Consider the following 19,685-nt stretch of genomic DNA (forward strand, 5'->3'; position numbering starts at 1 on the left):
CTGCGGCCGGGAATCGAACCCGCGTCCTTGGGCTCATGAAGAAGCACAACGCCTTAGCCACTAGGGAGGAGATAAAGTTACGCGTGTGGGGAAGGGCTTCGGGTTTGGGAGAGATACTGCACTAGCAATCTCCACCCCAGTTACCAGTGCAAGGAGTCACCAAATATCTGTTGTCACTGCAGGATTGACTACTTCGAGCTAACCTCTTTTGTGAACCCCCTATCCGCAGCGACAGTGGCTTCTGTCAACTCGGCCGTGGTGTGCGCGTTCATTGCCCTCTCTGGGCATGGAAACCGAGTTCGTGCTCGACAAGCTTGGTTTAACCGCGTTCAACCGCGGCAATATTTCCCCCTCTGTGCGGTGTCATCTCCTTCACGTTGTTTGATTTCTTAACCTGCAGACTTCGTTCTTAGCGCCACAATCAGTTCTGATCTCCCCCCTGCTGAGACCGACTCGTTACTCGAGATCTTGCACGAACAGAATTATGTATTCGCCTCTAAACGTACGGCTCTGTGTCAAACAACTGTGATAACGCACCGCATCGAAGTGATCGGGCCCATATTATCCGCCCTTCTTACTGCGTGTCCTCTTCAGGGTGAAAAAGCGATAGGCGACAATGTCGTTGAATTGATTAAGCGGAAAATTTAGTCATCTACGGTTGTTGTAGTGTAGAAAAGGGATAGTTCAGTGCGGTTTTGTGGCAATTATTGTACGCTGAACAAGATGACACGAAAAGATGCGTCGTCATTGCCAATAATTAATGATTTCGTGGACTTCTTGAGAGGCGCTGAATAATTTCTAAGTTTTGATCTGCGCTCGTGGTAATGGCAGATCTCTATGAATGAGCCTGTTAAAGATAAACTGGCGAAGCTTGCGCTACGTCGAGCAAGGCTTGAACAATAGCGAAGCTGGAGGATTTCTTTCTATGTAAGCACTCAAGGACACACCATTACGCACTCCATTAGGTTTATTTATTTATTTATTTATTTCGTTTATGTACATGCTTTATGTACATGCTCCGTCGTCGATTTTCACTGTGCTAGCAGTAGTAATCGTCATATCCATCCACATCGTCGTCTCCCTCATGCATGAATGGCAGGCCCGGATCGTCTTGATCGCAGACTTCCACATTTCTTCCAAAGTGTAACGCGTCAGCACGCGCTACAAACGGCGGAAATCGGCTTCTCGAACTGGGCGTCTGTAGCGCGAGCTGTGTTAATTGTGCTCCCCCCTTGAGGCGCGGGCGCACGTGAAATGTTTTCTTGGTATTTTTGTGCGAGCGCCACGAGCAAGGCTGGACGACGCCGGGCGCTCCTCGTAAAACGCGTGATCTCGCGGGCGGTAAACTGCGGGAACTAACTATGACTTGGGAGTTTTTGATGACGCCGCATGCATTAAGGCCAGCAACAACAGCTCCGCTGTTTAAAGGGCCGTGTTCGCCACCCCCGACGTGCCGTACGCATTTAACGTGCTTCCTTTTTAGGCCTTGCAACGCCCCGGCCACGTTTGAACGAATGACTGATACGGTTCTCCGCGGTATCAAATAGAAAAAAAATACTTGTGTTATCTAGATGATATTGTTATCTTTTCTGCAAGTTTCCATGAGCACCTAAAGCATTTGAGTGAAGTTTAACATCCCTTGCAAATGCGGGCCGTCAGCTTAACACTCAAAAATCTCGTTTCGCTGCCCGAAGTGTAAAGGTTTGGGGCAACTAGTGAATAACGACGAACTAGGAACCCCCCCCCCCCCCCCCATCCCGACATTTTTTTCGCAGTAATAAGCTTCCTACCTTGGCTGCAACAAAAGAATCTGCGCAGTTTTCTGGCTCTGGCTTCGTACTTCCGTCGCTTCGTCCGAAACTGTGGCTTCCCCTCTCAGCAAGCTTATGAGGTCCAGAACACCCCTTGTGTTGTCAGATGAACGAGAAGAGGCCTTTCAAGAGTTGAAAAAGGCATTTACTTCCGGTCCAGTCTTGTGCAGCTTTGATGACTCCAGGGGCGGTATTCTCGAGTTTTGTCCCTTTTGCGTCCCTTTCAGAAGTGTCCCTTTTGAGCGAGCCCTGATTGGCTAAAAGCGAACAGCCGGATGTAACGCCATGCATGCATGGCGGAGCTATGAGCCGTGGCTACTCGGAGCAGACGATTTGGAGCAGACGATTTTTCGTCGTCTTATTTTCGGTTCGCTCGTGGAACAATAAACACATAAAAGATACTCTGATACGGTTTCAGTTCTTTAAAATGAGTTTGCAAGAACAGTTACGGTATTTGAATCAAAGGCCCACTGCTTAACCGGAAGTACGTCACGATGAAAGGGACGCAAAAGGGACGTTTTCAAAAGGGACAGTTACGAGAATACCGCCCCAGACCGGTTATTCTTCGCATGGACGCCAGTCGGAATGGCATACCATAGGTGCTGTTCTTTTGCAGTCGGATGACCAACAAGGAGAAAGGATTGTTTGGTACGCAGCCGTTCTCCCAGTCGCACCGAGAACTGCACGATCACCGAGCAGGAGAGCCTCGCTGTTGTTTGGATGGTTCAGAAGTTTCGAGCGTATCTTTATAACCCCCACTTTACAGTGGTGACCGGCCATCATTGTTTGTGCTGGTCTGGTTGCAGTCTCTAAAGAATCCCGGGGGCGACTTTGGACGCTGGATTATTCGACTGCAAGAATATGACTCCATGGTCACTTACAGTTCTGTCAAGGAACACTTTGATGCGGTGCCCTCACACGATGCCTGCTGGTGCCACCTCTAGCTCCTCACGCGAGGCAGCCCTTACCATTGCGCCTGCCAGCCACAATGAACCTGACAACCGCTGACTTTGCAACCGTTCAGCAATTAGATCCAAATTGCCGTCGAATAATTGTCCGCCTTCCATGCTCCAAGCAACCCCTGAACAGCCGGTGCCGATGGCAGACAATTACGGCTGCAATTTGGGCCAGACAATTTCAGCTATTTCAGTTTTTAGACGGAATTCTTCACCTGTCAACTGATTATTCCTCGGGCTACAGTTGGGTTCCGGTTGCGGTGTGTTCCCTCCGCGCAAACGATATTGAAGCACTGCATGACAATGCCCCAGCTGGCCACTCGGGTTTCCTTAAGACACACGATCACGTCCGCGGCCGCGTCTTTTGGCCTGGTCACCTGTCCCCTGTGTCGTGCTACCTGCGTTGCCCGCTACAATGCGTCGTGTGTTGCGTTCTAGCAGCGCAAATGATAAACGCCCGCCCCTTCCGGGCTGATACAGCCCATTCGTTGTCCTCCTGCACCATTACAGACAATTTAGAACTGACCTCTACGGATCGTTACCTTCTTCGTATGCCCGATATCACTAGGCCGTAACAGCTGTCAACCACTTAACAAGACAGGCGGAGTTGGCACCCGTTCGTTCATGTTGTGCTACTAAGGTCGCCGACTTTTTTCACGCTATCCTTTTGCGTAACGGGGCTCCTTGAATACTCCTGAGTGATCGCGGCAGAACATTCTTATGTGACGTTGTTGAAGTTTTTCGCGCTCATAACATATTGCACAAAACCGCATCCTCTTACGCCGCGCAGACAAGCATACTAAGAGTTTCCACCGTACATTACCCGCCGTGGTGGCTCAGTGGCTAAGGCGTTGTGCTGCTGAGCCCAAGGACGCGGGCTGGATTCCCGGCGGCGGCGGCCGCTTTTCTGATGAAGACGAAAAGCAAAAACGCCCGTGTGTTTGATATTTCGGCGCACGGTATAGATCCCCAGGTGGTCAAAATTAATCCGGCGCCCTCCACTACGGCGCGCTGCATCGCCCGTGAAGCGTCGGCGCGTTAAACCCCCATAATCAGCCAATCAATCCACCGTACTTTCTGATTTGATTTTCATGTACATCCGGCCAGACGCTACAAATTGGCATACACTTCTACCCTTCGTTGCGTTTGCCTTTAATAGTGCCACTCAGGAGACTATTGGTTATTTCCCTTTATTTCTCGTCTATGGCTGTCAACCGTAGTTTCCGTAGTGCCACCGTGTCTGCATCCAGCCCGTTCTCCCAACAGTTTGTCTCTCGCCTCAATCACTGCCGCCACCTTGCTCGTCTGCACACTGAAGCCTGTCAAAACTACCGGAAGCTTCGTCATGTCGCCACCCATAGGGATGTTCATCTCTCTCCTAGTGACAAGACACCCCTTTGGACGCCTGTTCGTAAGCCAGAACGCTGTGAGAAATTCCTTCATTGACGTATTGGCCCATGCACCAGCCTGGTAGAAACCCTCTCCGTCAACTATCGTGTCACTCCTAGTTCCGCTCCTACGGACCATCGTTGCTAGGGTACGGATGTCTCTCTGCACGTATCCAGGCCTTTCACGCCTCGCACAGCGTGAAGAAAGAAAGAGGAATAGAGAGAGAGAGTTTATCGAGATCATTTCTTGCAGGAGTGGTTCCCTCTCCACAGGAATCCATTAACCACCTTAGTATCGGTTGCTCTTTCGGGGAGCAGGAGCTGGTACGAGAAGCAGGGGCTGGACAGCACTGTCTCCAGCGTGAACAGCTGAGCCCAGGTGGTCGTTTTTTCGTAGAGGAGGGCGGGGTGGTGTGAGCAACAAGCTGTCCGCTACAATAGCTCCATCACCGCCTAATCGAGAAAACGTCTACGATTCGGACGTCAATCGTGTGTGATAATGTTATCTCTCTTTCCCTCTCTCTCATTCCCACATCGAGGACACATAAAAGTGCCTTGGCACTGTGTGTTTAGAATTATCTTGCAATTCATCTGCTGTTGTCATCATGATGCCGTACGTCATCTCCTTTAAACAACCATCGACACCATCATTCCCGAGGCTTGTGTTCTCGGCTAGCGCCCCTGATAAACGCCCTGTGCCGACTGTCTAGGACGCATCCCTCCAGGGCGACGTCTGCTTTGACGTGTCCCTCAGTAGGTATGTGATGGTGTGTGCGTGTGTGTCACTGGCGTACGCAAGGGGGGGGGGGGAAGGTGGCGAGGGGGCCACGCCCCTCCCTTCGAAATTTTTGGCACGGGGGCGATTTTCAAGGCCGGATCAGGCCATTTTTGTTTTGGGGTTTCTGTTTTTTGTTGTTTTTTATTATGATTAATTAATTTTGTTTGTTTTTTTTGTTAGTATACCGTATTTACCCGCGCAATAAACGCACTCGCATAATGAACGCACCCCCAACTTTAGCCGTCAAAATTGGGTTTCTTTTTTCCCCGCTTAACAAATGCACCCCGAACTTTTCCACCCTGCAGTTCCACGAATGGCCATACTGTAGCTTTTCCAGTTTACTCGCTCCCGCTGATGATGATCGCGCATGCAACCAAGAGCCATGTTTCGAAGTAAAAACAAACACTCCGGCGCGGCGTCGTGGAACAGCCAATCACGACGCTCAGTCGGCTCAGTCCATTGAGCGTCTAGCCTTACTTTTTTCGTGATAGCGTTGTTGCTTGCTTTCCCGCTAGTATTTGACTTTTCAGTCGGCGATGGGCCGAAATGTCAGTTACACGGTCAGTTTTAAGTTAAAGGTTGCAGAGTACGCAGCTGAGCATGTGAACGGTGCTGCCGGCAGACATTTCAGAATTGACGAAGTGAAGCCTTGACAAACGAAGACGAGTGTAGTTCAATAATAACGCTGTGTTTGCAAATTGTGTACGCGTATATTTACTTCGAAAGGTAGGTTTTCCAATGCAATATCTTGTTTCGTGGTGGCCTTCTTTGTCCCTCCTGAAAAGTGTCTGGATAATTACCCCGCATAATAAATGCACCCCCCAACTTTGCTTCGGTTTTACGGGGAAAAAAAAGTGCGTTCCTTACACCAGTAAATACGGTACTTGGTAATTTTTACTTGTTATTATTTTCTAAATGTTTAAATGCCTCTCCCCCCACTCGAAGCAAAATCCTGCGTACGCCACTGGTGTGTGTGTGCGTCGTGTACGCCTTTGTGAATACCCCAACTATACCGACCTGTAATCTCATTTCATACGTTCTTACCAATCCATAGTTAAACAACGTGGTATCGCTTACCAAAGGTTTATTTAAGAAGTTAAAAAGACGTTTCGGTATCCAAACGGGAGCCGAAAAGTCTTCCGGCCTCCTTGTTTCCATACGGAAGGCTCAGTGAACAAGGCTTCCGCTTTTACCTTTTAATTAGCTTTTAATTACTGCTTTCACCTTTTTTTAATATTTGTCGGAGGTACCACGTTTATTAACTTTGAATATTCCATCCGACCAGATGAGATTTCGTCTAACCTTAGATTTCATTTTGTTCTTACCAATCCCTCCCCATCATGAATTAACCATAAATTACTTTATACTTCCTTTGAAACAGAGATTAACCATGAATCATTTGCGGACATAGATGTCTGCGGTAGGCGTCACATTCTTTTCCTGACTTCCGCATCCATCATCTGTCACAAACCCCGCCCCACCAACGTGCGTCGATCGTGACACCCGCGCCGCGTTTCAAGAACTTCACGCTCCGTCATTTCACCATAACGCGTTTGCAGAATGAACCTTTACTTCGACAGAGCAGAGCGGGATAATTTCTTGTTCGTGGAATTTTTCGCGCAGTGGTTAATGTCTACGGTTACGTCTACAGAAAAGACGAACCCCAACACGACCCAACAAAGACTTGCAATAATTGGTTCGAGGAAGCTCTGAGCTACGAATCTCGATGGCGGTTATTCACAGGCCTTGAAAAAGTGTTGCAAAGGCAGGGCACCGACATAGATGTCGCCCTTTCCAAGTCTTTAACGTCGATTGTACCATTCGTCTACATGTCCACGTAGATCATTTATCACAGACCTCTAATTACACGTGGGGAATGAAAACCTTTACATCCTATTTTTCGTCGTGAAGAGCTGTCTCTGGCTCCCCATTTCACAAAAGTGTTGAGGCCCTGACATTTTATTAGGTGTAGCACTCCTTGGCTAGTACCTTCATGTTCTGGGGTTACGACGAAGTTTTCGGTTGAGCTTCTTGTGTCGCACTGCTTTTTTAACAGCGAAGCTGTTTAGCAAATTTTTATTTTGCGTGTCCGCAGTTAAGGAAGGAAGGAAGGAAAGAATAAAGGTAAAGGAAAGGCAGGAATGTCAACCAGGCTGTGGCCTTGTTTGCTATCCTACACGTGGGGAAGAGAAACAATGGGGGAAAAATGAAAACAGTAAAAGAAGGGGAAGGTAAGGACAGAGAGTAAAGAGATGTGGCCAGCGTTACGGCACTCTAGACGATAGAGTTCATTGACTTCATAGAGAGCAGTCTTTTGTGCTACAGACTTCTGTGCAAGCTCGTTGTTTTTAGGAAGCACGGGAGCGCTTTTGTCGCCTTGTGCGTAGATGACGGTGAAGGCCAGTGGCCCAGGATTTTCTCCTCAGAGAACGGCCGCCGAGAATCGAGCTTCCGTAAAGTTGAGGGGAGATGCCTTCTTGCCGATGAAAAATGTAAACATTCGCATAGAAGATCGCGTATGGTCTCCGATGTGTCACAGACTCCACACGCCTCACTGTCTTCCATTCCAATAAAATGGGAGTAAGCATTTGTGAAGGCGACTCCAAGCCAGAGAAGGCACAGAACGGTTGCATCAGTCCGTGGGAGGGCTAATGGAAGAGGACGCTGAAGATGCGGGCCCAGAGCATGAATACGAGAGCTCGTGTCCTCTTTGGTAGTCCATTTGGCTATCGTGGTCTCCCGGGCAAGTTTTTTGGGAGTCCTAGCGGCGTTCGTCCTGGATAATAGAATGAATATGGTCTCTGACTTTTGCTGTGCCAAGCGGGCGGTAGCGTCCGCACTTTCGTTGCCGACAATGCCGCAGTGACTGGGAAGCCACTGGAAGGCAATGTCATGACCCGCTTGAGCATCACGGTCGTACAGTAGTCTTATCTCGGCCAGCAGCTGTTCATGAGGTCCACGGCACGGGGCTGACTGGAGCTATTGGAGCGCAGGCTTCGGGTCACAGAAGATCGCCTATCTTCGGCATAAGGCTTGCTCAATGGTGTGAAGGGCGCAACGGATGGCGGTAAGTTCTGTAGCCGTGGAAGTGGTGGGATGGGCTATCTTGAATTCAAAATTATCAAGAAAATTCCAATGCACGTTAGCGCGTGCACGTCAGTGAGTGCCTCGTAGCGACCGCCCGGCAGTTAAAGAAACCAAGAAAATGCCGAGCGTTCGTGTGTGCGTGTCCCGAAGCGACCGCCCAGCGTCCCCGGCGCACGTTTGTCAAGGCACGCATACCCACCTAGGGAGATTGGCCTAGATCGGCCAAGATTGGCTGAAAAAACTCCAGCATTTGCCGTAATCATGGCAACACTTGCTCGGGGCAAGAAAGACACGTCATAGCGTACGCCCCGCAAGGTGATGTCCAATGATTACCACTACAAAAAAAAAAAAAAAATGAAGGAAGCGCACACTTATAGCTACAACGATGGAGTAAATGTCGTTGCGGCAGCGAAGAAGAAAAAACTTGGCTGCAATCGTGGATTTAAACCGTCGTGATAGCCGTGAAGGTTGCGCACAGCTTCGCTACCTTCAAGTCTTCTGCGTTAGTATGAGCTTCCTTCGTTTTTTTTTCTGGTCCCGGAAGCCACTAGCGGAATCTATGTGTATTTCCTAACAGCGAGTCTGAAGACGAAATAAATAGAGGCAACACCTTTCCTAACTATGGTGCATGCATGTAGTACAGGTAACACAAGACAGTTTCAACGCAATACACAAATACCTAACCTAAAATTAAGTCATTCTCTTCATTAAAAATTCAAGTCGTGTTTTCTTGCTAAAGTAAATGATAAAAAACCACTTACTTTAAATTGAATCCGGGAGAGCGAGAGGAAAGCTGAACAATCCTTTGCGAAGCTTGCACTAAGTCGCGCAAGGCTGAAACCACAGCGAATATGGAGGATTTCTTTCTATGTAAGCACTCAAGAACACACCACCACACATTGCATAGGGTTTGAAATTGTTTATTTACATGTTCCGTCGTCGTTTTTCACTGGGGTAGTAGTATTCATCGTCATATCCATCTATATCGCCGTCTTCCTCATGCATGACTGGCGGGCCCAGATCGTTTTGACCGTAGACTTTTGCATTTTCCCCAAAGTGGAACACGTCAGCACGCGCTAGAAGCGGCGGCAACCGGCTTGAACTGGGCGGTTTTAGCGCGAGATGTCTTGCGCTACCCCTTTGAGGAGCGGGCGCACTTGAACTGTTTTCGTGGTGTTTTCTACGAACGCCACGCGCAGGCCTAGACAACGCCGGGCGCTCCTCGTAAAACACTTAATCACGTGTGCGGTAAGCGATGAGAGTAACTATGACCCATCATTTGTGTGTGTGTGTGTGTGTGTGTGTGTGTGTGTGTGTGTGTGTGTGTGTGTGTGTGTGTGTGTGTGTGTGTGTGTGTGTGTGTGTGTGTGTGTGTGTGTGTGTGTGTGTGTGTGTGTGTGTGTGTGTGTGTGTGTGTGTGTGTGTGTGTGTGTGTGTGTGTGTGTGTGTGTGACGCCGCATCCACACACATTACGGCCACAACAACAACGCCGCTGTTACAAAATCAGAGCCCTGTCACTCTGTGAAGAGGGAAGTCTAGCGAAGCTGTCGCTCTGGTGGGATTTGCTATGTTGGTGTTTAGCTATATTGGGGATTTCCTATATTAAATTATGAGGCCAGTGGCGCCACCTTTACGTCCCAGACTAAGGACCCACACGATTGGTAGGTAGAGACAATGATGTCTCTAGTGCGGAGCACAGGTGGCTGCCGAAGAGCGCTCGGCATTGCGCAATGTCCGGGGGGAGAGATACGCGGCGCGTGTCGAGGAGGATAGGCACTCGGGAAAGAGGCGGCGGCCATGGCGAGGAGAATAAGGTGGGGCTGTTGCTGTACTCTCTCCGTAGATGGTCGTGTTTCACTGCGCAACACACAATGTGGAAAATCCAGCTTACAAAGACCAGGCTTACGCGTATCCCTAAAGTTGGCTTCACTCCTACACACAACTACATTTATGCTCGCACATTTTCCCGGGGGCAATATAAGCCGTTTTATATCAAACTATGGAGGCCCTAGGAAATTCATTTCCATTTTTCTGAATTTTTTGCGTGCGTTTAAAATTGTTCGTCTGTACTGGGTCTGTCGCCGGAGACGATCTGCTGGATCCTAGCCATAAACAGCCTCGTCGTAAAAACTCTGTGTCAGGACGCGGCTTATATGGAAGACGGCGGCGGATCTAATGAACGTCACCTATACCCTATGATCGCGGAATGACTCAGCCAAAGTAGGATTTCTTGCTAGGCGTGTAGTTAACCTATCGTCCATGCGTATCATGGTTGGTGTGTGCCTGAACATCGTCAGCGTGGCGACTTGCACAGATTATTAAAATGCTGTTTCTCAGTCCCTACCTCTCTGTCTCATCGCGCCGCTTCATGACAGAACTTGCAAACCACGGCCATTTATTAAATTTATATGAACATGGGAGAAAAAAAAGGGAGGAATCAGTGCCATTCCACTTTCTCAAGCAGGATGGGCAGCGAAGTTTGGCTGCAGTCAAAGGAGTGCACGATACAATTTTTGTAATTTGCGATTGAGCATACTTCCTAGCCCATTAGCTGAATGAAACTTGGAAGGACTGGAGCTTCATTCTAGCGGACAAACATGAGGCGGTCCGCTTTTATTCCGCGTCGTAGGCTACTGACTGTCTGTGTAACACATCAACCCGAACTGCACGACCACGGAGGACAGCAGACAGGTCGCGTTGGACCATAACACGTCCACGTCGAAATGTCCTACCAGCACGGACATGTAATCGGCGAGGGCATAAAACCTAGCTGCATGCCCCCCCACCCCACCCATGGCCAAACCCTGTGCACGCACCACCCGGCAAACTGGTGGTGTGCGCGTGCCAGGGGCGAAGCACCTTGGAGGCTCGGGCTGTCGGCGTCTCCATCACGGTACTACAACACCGGGACACTCGTTTTCAAACGCCTCGCGTTAGTTCTTAGCATACTTCTTGGCATCCTGCGGCGTGTGACACGAAGACAACTTACGGCCAGTCTGTCTCTAAGGACACTGAAGTGAATTTGTCAAGCTCCCGGTTTTGCTTGCACTGCGTAGGCTGGCTCAAAGTACCACACTTTTCATCGCTTATCCGGTTGATAAGTGGGTAATTATTTTATGAAGCGGGAAATAAGAAAAACTACCATGCGCGGTCTGTGGCGGCCGCACCAACTAAAGGCTGTGACGACAAGAGGTGCACCTTGATTGGACGATGTCCAAGGTTAGCATTCAAACAAGTTTTGGTTTCGGTTCTGTAAAACAAGATGCTTGACATCCGACGGCATCGTTGGGTGGGCATTCTCAATATCTCAGTAATCGTCGTAGCGCGCTTATGCTTTGTTGTCGGCTGTAAAATTCCCAGGACGGCTTGGGATCGTAGCAATCACTAGCCGCGGCCTACGCAGTGGATGAACGCCGTCCGCGTTCCCCCATATTTGGAGCTTGCCTCACTCATGCCTGTATCGTAAAACGCGTGTTCGCACCAGGCCAAGGGTCTGCTGATTCTGGCCTGTGCCCACTGCCCGTACCAGTGGACTAGCGTACCAGTCAGCGAAGCGTCGCATGTGCACTTGTGCGGCGCTTGTGTGAAGCGACCCGGGATCGGAGCTTGATACAGTGTACAAACTAACAAAGTAAAGGAAGGTACATTCTTCCATTCACAAACGTGTTGTGACTTAGTTTCAACTGAGCGAGCGAATTACGACGACCCGTCGGCGACCGGCGGACTGAAATCTGGGCCGACTGACTCTGTAGGAAGGTCGGCGAGCCGTGCAGTAGCGCAGCCAATTGCCAGCTCATCTCCAGGTGACGTCACACGAAAACGCCGCAGAAAATGGGCGAGGGTGCAGAGAGGAGGACAGCATTTTCGAATTGATTTTTCTACTAAATAAGTTCGCGTAAACGCGCTCAGAGTGGTCGAAATATGGCCTATGGACTCCGGACTACACTTTGCGCTATTAATCCCGCAATGTTTACAAATCACTTCAGTGTCCCTTTAAATCCGATTCAACGCGAGAGAGAGCGCCACCGCCTCAGCAAGCGGCCGATTGTTCCCACAGGGGCTTCACCGCGCCCAATCAGCGTGAGCCCTGCGGCAAAAAAGAGACTTACAATGTTTGAATAGGCTTATACAGTGCATGCTTCGCTTGTCCTCACGTTTCACGTTAATGGAGATGGCCCGGGATTCTTTTAAACTGGGACATATGCAAAACTGCGTGATTACAGTTGGGACAAAAAAGTGGTGGACGTTGAAACCTCCGAATTTTCGAAATCCGTAGCTCGCCCATGGTCGAACTAATATTTGTGTCGCCTGCCCTAACGCCAAGTGCATTGTGGTGTAAAATCAACGTGTCACAGAGGATCCTGGCATCATGAGTGTGCATTTTAAATTCGAAAGCATTTCTACGTAGACTATCAACCCCCTATGCCCGTCTGTAACGCTCGGTGTGTCGCATTTACTCCGCATACGAAAATTATAGTAATAACAGCCCCCATTGCGTTCATGTTTTCTTATATATCTAGCCCCTAAAAATGGTCTTCGAACAGTGATATTTTGAGGTGAAGCCATCTTTAGAGCGGCTCCTGTAAAAATGTCCTCCTAATAAAGAATTTGTGTAGAGCAGTTGAGCCGACTTTAAACAGGCTTGGAAGAGAGTTACACCAAGATTTACGTGTGGTCTTGTGGGGGTATTGTTACGTGAAGCAGAAGTGAACACTGACGCATAGAGCCAGGGGTACCCACCACCGACGACAATGAGAAACAGTGGCTGGCACAAAAGCAATTTTCTTGCGTTATCATGACCGCTGTACATAAATCTGATCACTCTGTGGCAGCACCATCAACCATCAACGCTTAACCATCAACCATCTTTCGTCTCATTTGCCCTGCCGCCATGCAGCAGCATAAATTTATTAAAAAGTTCCTTGGGCCTCCCTACTTTGATATCAGTCCGCTTGTATTGTGCCTGGGAAATTGCCTTCCCAGCAAAGCACTTGTGTATATTAGTGAGGCCGACCTCAAGTGTTCTCTGTGTATTGCAAGGTGGTTTACGCATTCATCCGACATTTCCCATGCGCGAGTTTCTGCATTTTTTTATTGTTTCTATGTTCTACAACGAAACTGTTCATGGATATTGTTCCGCGCACTTTCTTTCTGCGTACACACACAAAAAAGCCAACTTTACCCATGCGCCACCGAAGCTGCAAGCGCTCCTCTGAGTAAAGCGTTCGTGTCTGTCTGTCTGTCTGTCTGTCTGTCTGTCTGTCTGTCTGTCTGTCTGTCTGTCTGTCTGTCTGTCTGTCTGTCTGTCTGTCTGTCTGTCTGTCTGTCTGTCTGTCTGTCTGTCTGTCTGTCTGTCTGTCTGTCTGTCTGTCTGTCTGTCTGTCTGGATGCGCGGTTGCTTGCTTATTGCCAGCTGCTACAGAAGGATGTGTCCGCTGGGGCGGAAACTTTAACCCTGCCAACCGAGCACGCGAAGAAAACCAAGAAGATGCCATTATTCATTTTGAATTTCCCTCCTCTTTTGTCACGTTGTAATGGCGAGGCCGCGTATAGTCCGGACCGCCGGACGCTGAGGGCGTCGAAGGTTTCCAGGTGTCCTGGAGAAGTAAAGACTATGCTTAAATGTACCCTGCTCCGATTCTCCACTACGAACGGATGCGTCTAACTTCCGATTGGAGGTCATCTACCGAGATGAATGACATTGAGGAACGAATAGTAGCTGCACGACTTTCGTCAAGAGTTGGCATTGTAGTTAAAAATTCAGTGGGACCTCAGTTTTGCTGGTCTTTCACCGTCACAAAATGCAATGGCTCATGACTCTTTTTTTCTTTTTTCAGAAAAGAGAAAGCGCGTATTTCAAAAAAAAAAAAAAAAATTGTCATACATCTCTGAACGGACGTCTACTAACTTACAACATTTAAAACAATTTTATTCGGCTGGTTTAATGCAAAATTCCTGCGGCATTTGAAGCCGAAGCCAGCAGTGAAGGTTGCGTGGTTGCGCGCCTGAGAGACTGTGCCTTTTAACACCAAGTGCAATCGTTCGCTTTGGTGTTTGGTTGGTTGGTGGTGTGGTTGTATCAGGGGGTGCTATTTTTGCATGATACACCGGCAATTGCTGCACTCCAGTGGCACCCGATGCGTCAAATATATGACTCCTCCACAATGAGTGCACGAGTTCTGTGTCCCGACGCAAGCTAGTAACGAAACGTGCCACCTCTCTACAAAGTGTCAAATGCCTGACTAGGAAGGTCACGTGATCCAGAGGGGTGTGCGGCGCGGTTAATTTGTGCATCGACGAGAACTACCGTATTTTTGCGATTCTAAGCACACCCCCTCCCCCTCCCCGATTCGGAGCACCCTCCCCTGCTTTCGCAAAAAAATAATTGGAAAAAAAGTTTGCATGTGAATGTAAGCACCCCCTCTTCTAAGCAACCATCGCAAGGTGGATTTCGGAAGCGTGGAATCGGGCTCTAGTTGACGTTGTTACCAAGGAATTTATGAAGTTTCCAATTACACACCACTTCAAAGGAACAGAAGGCGACCTACTGGGGATACTGAGAGTGGCGGCCCAAGCGGCACAACGAATTCGAATGGTAGTGAGGCTGACTGAGTATCATATGTGAGTGGTGGTTAACTGTCTGTACCTATTTTAAAGACGATAGTCTTTCTTGGGCTACTTAAACCCATAAATTTTGGTCTGTCTGTAACTCGATTCAGCCACCCGGCCAAAGTAAAATGCTTACTGCGCAATAGTTTATATACTCGCGGCCAAATGTAAACGTCTAAGCCCGGTTTATATGTTCATACTTGTCAACTTTGTTGGACAAGAACAAGACATTACGCAAATGCAAGACAGGAAATTAGTACACAAGGGATATTTACAGTGTTCCTTTATTAACATTCATGGATGCTTGGTTTTTAGATAACAAATGATATTCTACATGTACTGCAGAAAACTGCCGCCTCCTGCACTCTTAATCTGGATCCACATAAGATCCACTTAGTAACTGGAACTTTTTTGCAAAAAAGTTCCACTTATATATTTGGAACCGTGTTCCACATATCCTGAAAATGTAAGTGGAACAGTGCACCACATATTTTTGCAGCTATATTATCTGGATCGGCGTTCCAAATAAAAATATACGGATCACTGTTCCAAATAAACTGGTAGTGTAAGTTACTGGAACACTGATCCACGTAAAATGATTATGGATTTATCCGGTGCGCCGTTCCAGGTACCTTCAGACCAGCTGTTTATATAAAACGGTGTTCCGATAGACGTTGAGAAGCTGTCTATGGGACTCCACTTTTCCAACATATCTGCTTTCCTGTTGGTATAAACTGAGGTCATTTGCCAGGCTGGCGGATGCATTGGTATCAGAAGGAAACCGCAAGCACCATTCTAACGCAGCCTTGACATATGGCCCACAGTGATACCAACAATTGGAAAACAGAAACCGCCGCAGCAGTGTGGTCCCTGACAGTTCCCAACAGTTGCCTATCGGAGCACAGTTCTATATAAAAGTTGGTCTGAGATACCTGGAGCGGCACACAGAGACTTTGGCTTCATCCGCCGAATCCTGTTCTGGGTTTTGGCTGCATGTAAAAGAAACAAGACTCGCATTAAAATACACACCAAACCAACTATTAGCACTGATACAATGCTTTTAAAAACACTAAGGAAATTTTATTCGCTCGTATTATTGCGTACATTTGAGATACGGAGACATATCTGTTTCCACTTGGGCAGAAAATGACCAGCGTACAGGATCAAATACCAAAACGATATCAAGTGGCCAAAACGATCTAAGTGGCATTTTCCTATTTTTGCTAATAGTTACCATTCTTTTTTGCTAAAAACACGTGGGTAATAAAGATGGCTTTAAGCGCAACCGCGTCACAAACAGACTTGTACATCTACCCTCGCAGTAACTTAAAAAGCATTACACAACAGTGAGCATAAAATATGCTGTTTTATGCCATGAAATCAGGTACCGCAAATGCGGAAGTACCCACAGCGCTTGCCATACCATGTTTACGCATCCCGGTTCCAAAAAATGCAGTTTGCTATTAAAGTGTAGGGAAAAGCCAAAAATACAAGCCTACACGGTTGAATTATCACAAGACCTGCAAGAGTGTAGGAAAAGAACACCGGAGCCAATACTAACAATTTAACATTTGCGCAGAAAAAATTACCGGAAGCATGTGGCACTATTGCACAACTAAAACATACACCATATATCAATATCAAGCTAACTGTAATATCAAGCTAACTGTAGCCAAAACCGACTATATACGCGCCCTGAAAAAGCCTTTCACTGAAGCCGCGTTCTTTCCCCGACAATTTGTAGCTATTTAAAATAACTTATCCAAAAAAAGATCATAGCACACAGTGTGAATCTTACAAAATTTTACAAACCAGATAGCTCGGAGCATGTTACGCATTTTAAAATTTATCAAGCAGCCTAACTCTAAAGACGTTATTAGTTCCCTCAAGAACAATTCAGACATCCCAAATAACCAAGCCAGGTAGCGTTGAAACATACAGGTGACCAATTTTACCAAGCGAACTTGGAAGCATTTTTCCAGCCGAAACATTTATCTGAGGTAAAATTCAGTTGCGTGCTATACAAACCCTACTATCATGACGACAGTATGCTTGTGACCAAAGCACTGCCTCTAACAAGCGAGAAATGCAACTTTGTCCAAAGTAAACAACTTTTTCAAGCCAAATATGTATATTTCGCATTCTTCTAGGGCTTAGGTGTCAGCTAAGATACAGCACAAAAATTGATTAATAAAACCCCAAACCGTCTGTGTAAATAATTATTCTCACGTTTGCATCCATCAACAGCAGCACTGCCATGGAAAAAAATTTCGAGCTGCACTTGAATAATAAAAACGTTACAGTGCAGTGCCATTAGCTACATGAACAGAGTAACAGAGCAGCGGCAAAGGCAGCCTGCGCTTTGTGCCAATAATGAAAAATTGCAAAGGAAAGCACGACTTCACTTTTGCAGTTGACATGCCGCTTGCATCTACCAATCATTTGAACCACGACATATCTTTCCGAATAGGCTTAAACGTCTAACAATAATTTAAAACCCCAAGTAGAGTGACCACATCAAGTCTTTCAACAGAGCTTTAAACTTAAATGACACCAGGCCACTGTTAAATGGCCAAGAACTCTCTGCAAAAGTCCCAAGAACTCTCCAAATTCGCATAAGTTTCAGGAGATTAAGATGAAATATACGGCGAGGAGGATGACCACATCTTGATGCGACAATGCAGGCGGAAAATCCATGATGTGTTTCTTGCAGACAATATTTACGCTGCCATTCTCTTCTCTCAAAATAACTGGACGTCGAGAATAACTGGACCACGTCATGTACCTTTAAGGAAGGAACAAGAAAATTTTGTTAGACGATGGCTTTAAATGAGTGAGTTGCTTAGGATACCCCTTTTATAGCACAGTAATTTATTGAAATATCAGCGATTTATTGGTTTCTTTTCTGGGAATGCTGCTAACAATGTACAAAAAATATTAGCTCAGACTGTCAATGGCAGTTCTCTAATTTTGGAAAGCAACCGCATTGGGCGTGGCCGTGGCGCCGTATTATCACAGCAGCAACTCTCAATGTGAAAGCAAAATGTTTGCAAAATTTGAATGCAAAATAATAGCCTTTTTGTCCACATGTTGCAGCATCCGAAACAGGCTGAATGTGAAGGTATTTCCCAATTTGGAGTTCACGATTTATTCTTAACAGTAAGATTTTGCTACAAAGAAAACTACCACAAATTCAGTCCCGCAAAAATAAAATGCCAGCTTCAATAAACACTACCATAAATTGAGTCCCACAAAAATAAAATGCCAACTTACCCAACTAAAATTAAGATGCAGGCGTTCCTGGCAGGGCCTCCTCGGAGTGATTTTCCAGGAAAGTTTTGCTAACGTGTTCCCAAAAGCTCTTACGGTCGTTTTCACCTACAGGTCAAGTTGTCACTGAAATGGTGTTCCGAAGCCATTACGTATAATGCAACTACCTAAAAAGGGACCATCAAAGTTCCAGAACTGGGAGTGCGTACTTACTTGTAGAATGCAATGATTTCATCCCGTACAACGGCTTTCACGTGTTTCCTTTTTGTGAACACACGACTTCAAGAACGGTGAACACACACCTTCAAGAACCAGGAAAATGGCAGTATGCATTCCTTGTTCCATTGTTTTAAGTACCGGTCCGCCCTATTTCCTAGAAATAAAAACAGTATAAAAATATCGAAGCATAAATTTACGCTTCCCTCTAAGAAGGGAGTACTACAAGATCTCGTACAAGGCCTGATTAGTTGTGCTAAAATTTATTTTGCATCATGAGCCGTGGTAACGTTTTCAGGCGAAACAATTTTAAATATAAAAATATTTGAACATTTTTAGGCTCACCTGTCATTGCTCCATGCGGAGTGGTGAACGTCTGTATAATACGCAACACTCAGGAGGCACTATTTCGTGGCTTTATGACTTCCACAATGCATTCACAATCTGTCACACTTGTCACGACGACGCCTCGGCGTGCTGAAGATGTCTTCAGCCACAGTGAATGCCACAGCCATGATTTCACAGGTATATGTAAGGAATGGAAATAATTCGTTTTAATTTCTGTTCTTCAGACAAAGGAAAACAATTGTCGCAAACTACCAGTGTAGAGACAAATTTCTCCACAGTCAGCCATAGTCTGCATCTGGACAGGTTACACAGATCGAATACAGAATGTAGCAATCTGCTTTCGCAGTATATTTTCTAAGTTCAAGGAAGCACATAAATGGGTTAATGTTGGGTGCACATAGTGATGCAAGAACTTATCACCGGAGCGTTGTCGGAAATTATTTCGACTCTAGGGTTACCACCGACATTGACGGCATAAAAATGCAAGAGTGGCTTATTTATAACGCGGTTCGTGAAGTAGCAACCACTAATTATGGATATTGGATAATTATCCTGAAGTCTCAAGTTACCACTGACATTAACAGCATAGAAACGGCAGCACACTTTCTATATACCCGCTGCGTGTTTCCACATATTTCTTCCCCTCTACAAAAGACACGTTTGTTACTGCGGTACTGCTAAGACAACCACTGTCCCTTCCATTTCTATACACTTCAGGCAATGTAAAATAGATCATCTCAATTGGTCAAAGGAATTGGAAGAAACATGGAACTGCATAACACACTGCACAGATAAACGTAAGCTGACGCCTTGAAAGCACATCAACACAACTCGAAATAGCGTCTACCTTGCGCGCAACGGGCAAGGTCGAAGACTCCCGGTCTGGTAAGCACAGTAAAGGCATTCTACTCATCAGACTAACACAACGCCGCAATTACCACGCAAGTTTTAAAAATACCAATAAATCTAAGGACGGACGCTCCGACAAACTTTCTTGGAAGTTGTACACGTGTGCACGCGCGATTATCGCGAGCGACTAACCCGAAAAGATTCGCTACCGCAGACATACACAGCTACCGTCAATATACAACTAAGCAAAGCCACACAGTAAGGGAACATCCACTCATGAAACGCGCAAACCAGGAACTTCTGACGTACGCAGTCAGAAATGTCCAGCCGACTCTGACCCACGAACACGGGAGTTTTGGTAAATTACGGCTG

The 19,685-nt window shown here is 46.9% G+C and overlaps 1 protein-coding gene and 1 long non-coding RNA gene across 2 annotated transcripts in view; one reads left to right on the plus strand and one right to left on the minus strand.

Annotated features, from left to right (window-relative positions):
* The window catches only part of LOC144160122 (uncharacterized), a 199,293-nt gene that overhangs the window by 49,333 nt on the left and 130,275 nt on the right, over window positions 1–19,685 (plus strand). The window lies entirely within an intron of this gene.
* On the minus strand, window positions 15,689–18,019 carry LOC144159444 (uncharacterized). Its single transcript, XR_013320298.1, has 2 exons — window positions 17,904–18,019; window positions 15,689–17,415 (listed from the first exon to the last, which is right to left on the minus strand). It is a non-coding gene; the product is annotated as an uncharacterized LOC144159444 (long non-coding RNA).

This window comes from Haemaphysalis longicornis, unplaced genomic scaffold (genome assembly GCF_048455015.1).
Source record: "Haemaphysalis longicornis isolate Haplotype H1 unplaced genomic scaffold, Haemaphysalis longicornis Haplotype H1 scaffold_10, whole genome shotgun sequence".
NCBI lineage: Eukaryota > Metazoa > Arthropoda > Arachnida > Ixodida > Ixodidae > Haemaphysalis > Haemaphysalis longicornis.